This window comes from Amia ocellicauda, chromosome 19 (genome assembly GCF_036373705.1).
Source record: "Amia ocellicauda isolate fAmiCal2 chromosome 19, fAmiCal2.hap1, whole genome shotgun sequence".
In the NCBI taxonomy this organism is placed as follows: domain Eukaryota; kingdom Metazoa; phylum Chordata; class Actinopteri; order Amiiformes; family Amiidae; genus Amia; species Amia ocellicauda.
In genome coordinates this window covers 21,741,179-21,749,108 of record NC_089868.1, presented here as the reverse complement: position 1 = coordinate 21,749,108, position 7,930 = coordinate 21,741,179, and positions in this window count along the sequence as shown.

Below are 7,930 nucleotides of genomic sequence, written 5' to 3'. Positions count from 1 at the left end.
TGGACAGTCATGAGAAGAGGCCTCAAATCTTCTAACAGTCTTTTAATTCTATTATTATCTGTACAACTAAAAAAATCTATTTTCCCACCCAGACGGGAAATTACAACCAAAGATAATCAAGACCAGAGTCCAAACTATTTTATTAATTGTTCGTGTTCTCCTTTAAGGTGTAAAAAATGTGTATTTCATTTTTTTGTATTATTATAAATACAGCTTAAGACCTATTTATATATATATATATATATATATATATATATATTTTTTTTTTTTTTAAGTCAAGCCAAAACACATCAATTGAATCAAAAGTATGACAATGTGACTGGATCCCTTTAAGCAAGTCCAAGCATTGTTTTGTCAGCTATGGTTGAAGTTGATGTGTTTCTTCCTGTGCTGAAATGTTTGTCTTACAACAACTATGTTGTCCATTGATTTTGGTGATATTTTCACACAATCTACAGTTACAAAATCAACACGTACAAACATATATATATTTATATAAATCTGTATTGGAAATTCCATCCAGGTGCTATAGTAGGTCAAGCCAGGAAAGAGCAATCCAAATTTATATCCAAATATATCTAAACTGGAAGTGGAAGTGGAAACATCTTGGGGAGTCCGTCCAACAGTAGATCAGTAAAAGCTGCTGCTGATGATGACATATATTTATCTGACTCCTTTAGTTTGTAGAATTTGAATAGTGTCACCTTGTGCTGGTATGAAATGCCCTTTTTACCCACAACATTCAAATGAACAAGGATGTTATGGTGAAGTCTATGGGATCTGTCCTACATGCAGGATACCAAGACTACAGGGTGTAGATCCTTAATTGGCTGGCCACAAATTAAGTATTCAAAGACCACACTGTTGACAGCTGTATTTGCAGCTTAACATGTTTAAACCACAGATTGGTTTGTATGAGCCACAACCAATTAAATATGATTCACTTAATATCGGCACTATGATGGCACATTATCATTATAATTATAATTAAACAGACAAACAAACTAAAACAGAAACATACAACACCAAGAAGATTTGATGGGAAACAATTATTGAAAACACGTCAGTTTTTTCATGTAATTCTATTTAAAAATACATATATATAATCTATATGAGAAATCTATCCTCTATCCTAAATTTTGTATAAATTGTGAAGTATTACGGACTCACCTACTTACTTTACAGTGCAAAATAATCAACCATTTTGTGAAGAAAATCATTATCACCCCATCTATTTAAAACAAGTCATGCCATTTGAATTTACAGTATGGATGGTCTATAAAAAAATCATGGAAGAGCATCATTTTCCAGGACATCAGTTTTTTTTCCAGTTGTTTCTGATCAATAAAGGTCTATTTTCTCCCACATGAGGTTTCACATTCAATACAGCTGCCATAGGTTTTAAAAACATAGAAGCATGATCCATTTATTATTGGCTGTTACTATGATTTATGTACTCAGATACTCTCCATTGAAAACAGGTTCTGTTTATTTCCTATATATGTTCTTTATTGACAACAATTGGTAGGTTGCCCATTCATCATAGTTTGGCATTGCACAATGCATGAAACTGCTCTGAAATTGAAGGCTATAGCAAAGCATTACAACTTCATCTGCCTTTAGAGGCACAGGAGCCATTTTTCTCAACCTTCCAAATAGATTGTTTTTCAGTATTTCTAGTCTTGGAAACAAAACATGGTTTGAAGCTGCTTATCATTTGTACTTAAAGAAATAACAGCACATTTAACAGCTATACTGTATAGCAGTTTAAAATATTACATCACGTATTACACATTCGTGGTGGAAGATAAATATATATATATATATATATATATATATATATATATATATATATATATATATATATAACCAAATATTTGTAGCTTTTCTTATTATTAAAATAAATAGTGGTGTTGTATTGCATTGGTCTGTGTTTTACTGGCTTGTAAAATTATTTACTGATGTTACTGATTTAAAAACAGAGAATTTGTATGTGAGTTGACAAGCTTCAGACCAGATGGACAAAAGCATTCCTTGAGAAATGTTATTTTAATATTTCATGGCATGAAATACGCTGACTATAAGAAACTTGTCAATAAATGTGTGGGAGTTGTACTGATGAGGTTCAATAGTCAATAGTAAACATGTGTTAGGGGTGCCCATGGGAGCTGATACTTTCTGGAATTATTGCAATTAAATGAAGTTTGCAGTATTTGTCTGAGAAGAGACATCTTGACTATCATTTGCTTAAAGGAAAAAGGAAATATATATGAAAATTAGGATATATATGAGTTCAAGCCAGGTGCCTGTTTTAAAAATAACCTTTGTGGTAATTGAAATAGTTGATTGCTGTATAAAGGCAATTATCATCATGTCTATAGGAGTTTGGACTGAAAATATAAAAATAAAAATGCTAACCAAATCAGATTAAAAAAAAAAGATTGTTAAATGTGTAAGAGGGCTTCTTTTTCCCTCCTGCACTGGCTATTTTCACTGTCATTGATTTGGTTTGTTTTTCAATCCCATAAAACCAAACTGTTATGTGTTATTTCTGTACTAAAAGATCTGAGAATACAATTTGCCAGCTGTTAAGCAAGAGGGGAGCGGGGGTGAGCTTCAGCACTTTTTCCAGTCCCTTGAAATAATTCAAATTATTTTTACTTAGTTTATAAGTTATAATTTTTCCTCATTACAACTTTTGTACAAATGATAGTTACAATAATTAATACTGGATGTATATTAAAACTATCTGGTGTACAATGTATATGCTGGCATTAAAAAACAAAACACTCCCATCAAACATTGTGTGGCTGTTTCTTTCTTCTTCTTCTATTTTTTAGTTGTTGGTTAGCCGACCATTTGTGCTGCGTATGAACCTGACAAACTACATTAGTTAATTTGGAGTTCATCAGTTCCTGGAGTATGCCAGCTATTCTTGGCAGTCCTCGTCTGCTTGTAAGGCACTTTTGGAACCACACACATCTTGACATGTTTCACTATTTTAAACATAAAAATCCATCATTGCCAAGCGTAGACGAAAATGGGGGGCTTGTCAGATTCATACCAAAACGGTTTGGCCAGAATGGCTGTTGGTGAAGGGAGAGGTTTGGCCAATCTAACATGGAGGTCTCACCAACCTAGGGATGTAAGAGGCCACCTTGTAACACAGAAAAAATTTGGAAATAAAAGGTTGCGTGTTTGCATGTGTGTGATGTGTTCTATAACATTTTATACAATCTGATATTATATTAGTCTCTGAACTGCACGTTTTAGCACAGCGATCCTACCATCTGCTCCGTTTCATTCAGTGCTTTATTTTTAAATAACTGCAGTATATTCGCCCATTTCAAATGCACGCAGATGTGTGTGCAAAGTGACTGAGTCCAGATGAACACGAGAAGAGAAAAACAGCAGCTTTTCACCAGCAGATGTATGGTCATTTTCGAAAGCTGACAGTTTTAGGCTGACTTGCAATTGCAAATCTCGAGAATATTGATCAGTTGAAAATATTTGGCGGCTTGCATCTTCCAAACTTGCTTACCACAGAGGTTCTCCCTGGTCAGCTAAAAGGATTCAAACCGTTTTGTTATGATGATAAATGGGACTCACTGACAGGTCACTTCTTTTTCACCTAAAGCCACAATCTGTTCCTTCCTTTAGGCAGGAGGCTGATTTCTCAGGGTGACAGATTTATTGGTGTCTCTGTGGACTAAAACACCTCAAACGCCCAATAAAGGCTTAAACTACAATGCTGTTAGCTTGATGGTCCATTTATATCCAGTTGGAGTTCACAAAGACTGTATTATATATTTTAAGAGGTGAATTCTGGGTAAATATCTTATACTGCTATATACTGAGCTCAGTAATTGGTTTTATAACAAAGGTTTTATGAAACATGGTCTAGAGCAAATATAAAACCCTATATATAGTATGACTTTTGAGTTTTAGTATCACTAAATGTCTGATTGACTAAACCATCTTGCATAGGTCTCCAACCCTGGCCCTGGTGAGCTACAGGATCTCTTGGGTTTCATTCCAAAACGGCTCTCATTTAGAGTTCACAATTGAACCAATGATTGGCTTAATTAGTCTACATTAACAGTTCTTTAGCCATTGATTGAAAACACCTATAAAACTGGCCTGATTGGAGCTCCTTGGGAGCAGGGTTGGAAACAGCTGAGCTAATTTAACTCTATATGCATAAAGGCATTACATTATTTGACTCAATCCATTCCATGCGCAGTTATCACACAACAACGTCAGCACTAGGTCTCATGGAGAACGAGACTTCACACACAACTGACTTCCATAAGTATCCTTTATTAATGCATCTTCTCATCACTGGCTGAGTAACGCATCGATGTGTCCGCTGCTTGACTCCTGGAGTACTGTCTCTTTTAGCCATGCAGGCCAGAGGCCATTGTAGTCCAGATTTTTTTTTTTTTTTTTTTTTTTTTATGGAGACTAGTCAATTTTTAAACCTTCAGAGCCCAAAGCAGGTGAACAGGGTTATTCTTCACTTACATTTTTGCAAATTAGTTCTGCTATTAGGCATAGATACCAAGGCCAAAAGACATTTATTCTTGATGCCAATGTTGAAGATCAAATATATATGTGCTTTAAAATAGGAACACTAAGAGACATGGCACATTTTGGAGTCATACAATGGAAACTCGACAATCTACATTTGTACTCTAAATAAAATATTTCACTCTGTGGTGCCTGAAAGTTGTTTCCATATGCTGCTCTGTGAGGAATATGTCTTGGTTTTGATGGCCTGTTTTTAGAGGGCAGGTGTCCCTGCCACAAAACCACCATTTCAATTGGCTCTAATTAGTGCTGGTAAGAGTCTCAAAGAAAGGTTTTGGGTGGTCTTTAAGAACAGAACTGAGACATACTGCTGAGAATTCGCTTCGTACTCTGAAAATATACAAACTTTTTTACATTGCTCAGACCAGAACTCTTTGGTCTACTATCACATATTCCTCGCACGAATTTCTAAGTCTTCCTACAAACTTCCATCAGTCTCTTATTCCTTTGGGTGATCTTGCTTTTCTTTTGGCAGCCAAGTAGAACTAATATTACAGCATAGGAATTTGGTGTTAAAATTGTGTGTTTTGCTCATAGTCTTTAATCAAAGATGAACATGAAAAAATTCTAGATTTCTAGAAATGGTTGGGATGAAGCCAGAGACAAAGTGAGTTTTTGAAAATACCAGAAAAAAAGATTGACAGAGTTTAGAAACCATTAGGTCAATACATTCCAGAACAAATGGAACCCCTTCAACTTAAATGACATGCCATCCAATATACTGTATACAGAATGCATTCCATTTAAAAAAGAGTGGGAAGTCTTCTTTAAAATGGAAGCAATCTATTTAAAAGTTCTAATTAGCCACTGTGGCGACTAGAAGGGTTCCACAAAGAACGGCCCACAAGGTCAGTAATGGACAAAAAATAAATAATGCAGAAAAAAAGTAAATTTTACTGTACACAGACTCAGTTGTGTGTGAGTGTAGTTTCTGGTATTGTAGCACTGGTGTCTGTTTTCATGTAATTGAAAACATAGATTTCTTAAAATTGTGGGCAAAGTGCTCCAGGACACATTGTGAAAGGAAAGCAGATGTCTCAGAGGGAACCTCCGTTTCAGGTGGCCTCCGGAGAGAGAGGAACATGGAGACATGTTAGTTGCATGAGCTAATGATTGCCTTTTAAACATGCATTGCCATTAAGTGTTTTGCAAACTGTATATCACAGAGACAACTGTTCCCATGGAACGCAGGAGACAACTCTGGCCATAAAATGTGCTTAACTGCTTTTAAAATGCAAAAGAGGGCCCTAATGCACCCTTTAGACATCCTTGCTAATTAGAGAGCATTTCCTCCTATGTAAAATCAGATGCTGTGTGTAATTCATGATGAAGATTAAGCCTCATCAGTTTATATTTTTCCTTCAAAATGTATCAAAAAGAATCAACACTCTTAACCAGGAATAATAGCTGTTTAGAGTTTATTGTTTTTCATTATCGCTCATGATGGTAGACCTTGTAAAAACTGGTGTGATGTAGGTGATTATCAAGGGTTACAGGTTATCTCTGTTTCCCTAAGCATGGAGACAGATGATCCTTGTCTTTGGAAGACATTATGTACAGAATACCCCCTTTTTTTGGTTTTGTGATACTCAAATGACTTTGTGGAAAGTGGTTGTTCTTAAAAGATGCCTTATTAATAAGAAAGCCTGATCATCTCATAATTTAATTTCTGTTTGGTTGTTTTAAACGGCAAGATTTAAAACAAAAACCAAAAAAAACACAAAAACCCTGCCATAAATGCCATTCCTTTGCGTTGTCCTGTTCAAACATAGCCACAAAGTTAATGGTTAGGCTAAGTATTTGCTCTACATTTATATCAGGTCAGCTAGCACAATGGTAACACTCGATGAGGGGGGAGGTACACAATGAAATTGTGTCCAAATGGACTGTCAGCAGTTTGGATTTTACTACACCATCTTTCAAGAACTGAGAGGCAAACAGAGAAGCTATGCCTCTGAAAACCTTACTATTCCACTCATAACTGTGCATGCAGTCTCTTATTTCTCAGTATGCACTAAAATGTCAAGCATCTATTTAGTAGTATGTTAATAGACACAAAGATGTTCAGGATATTGTATTACACACTGTTTTTGTTAATAAAATATATATGACCACTACATGCGTCTTCTAAAAACAAGAGAAAGATTGACTGATATAATTTGAGCAAACATACAGAAGAAACAGTCATTAAGTCTTTGCAAGAGTGATCTGCTGAATTCTTACTAATTCAGATAACATGCACTGAAGATCCCCAGTTGCGTAAACATTAGTCAGTATAGAAATGGATGAGAAAGGTCCCGGAGGAGGAAGGAGCAGAGTTCATAAGAGGCTTTTAGTCATAGTATTAACAACTGAAGAAAAACAACTATTACAATAATGGATGGCACTTTTGTTTAGAGATGGTTTATCACTCTTCATTAAAGTATAATTACATTTTAATTACTGGAAAATTCATGCAAATATGCTTTGCTACATTTATACACTCGCCCGTTCTCGGGGCCTGTCATTAACCACCTTGCATATAAGGATGACTCTGCTTTTGTTTATAACAGTGTAAGTGTGCTGATATCATATGAAGACGATAAAAGAAAATCATAAATATTCCCTGGTATGCTGTTTTACAGGACAATGGTAAAGGAAGCATGAGATCAGTTGTGTTTGTCGTGTATAAACATTTTACAACTCACACAGATAAAGGGGAGGAGACTGTCATCAGATATAGTTATCAACAGTCTGGGAGACAATACCAAAGTAAACTTGTATTCATGTCCAGTTAATCTGTGGGAGAATTTGCATTAGGATAAGAAATATCAAACGGGCTGTTTAATTTGATTAATTGTTTCCTAAGCCTAATTCATAAGAGAAAGATAAAAGGAAAGAACATGATTAGTATATTGGCTGTTGCGGTCAGTACATAGTACTGTAAATACAAACTACTTCGAAACCAACTGAACCAATTGCTTGTTCATAAAATGTGCTTTTAAATAAGCACACTCATTTTATGTGGTATACAGTAATTTACAAAACAGCACTGACACCACTAAGAAAACTTAAAAGACCAATAATTCTGTTCATTAATAATTACAGACATAACTGCTGTACGCTGATAAGAAAGGGGCACAGTTTGTTTATATTGTGTTTTGTTTTATTTTGACCAAGGATAGTGCCTTTGTTCTCATTGGATTACACACCTGACTAAGTAACAAGTGCTATTGTTGTTAAAAGCTCTTGAAAATAGTGCCATATAGGAAGCAATGAACAATGACTGCTGCGTGACCTGTTAATTGATATAACAGTAGTGTTTTGCTTTTTTTTTTGTTGTAAGTCATCTGTACACCAC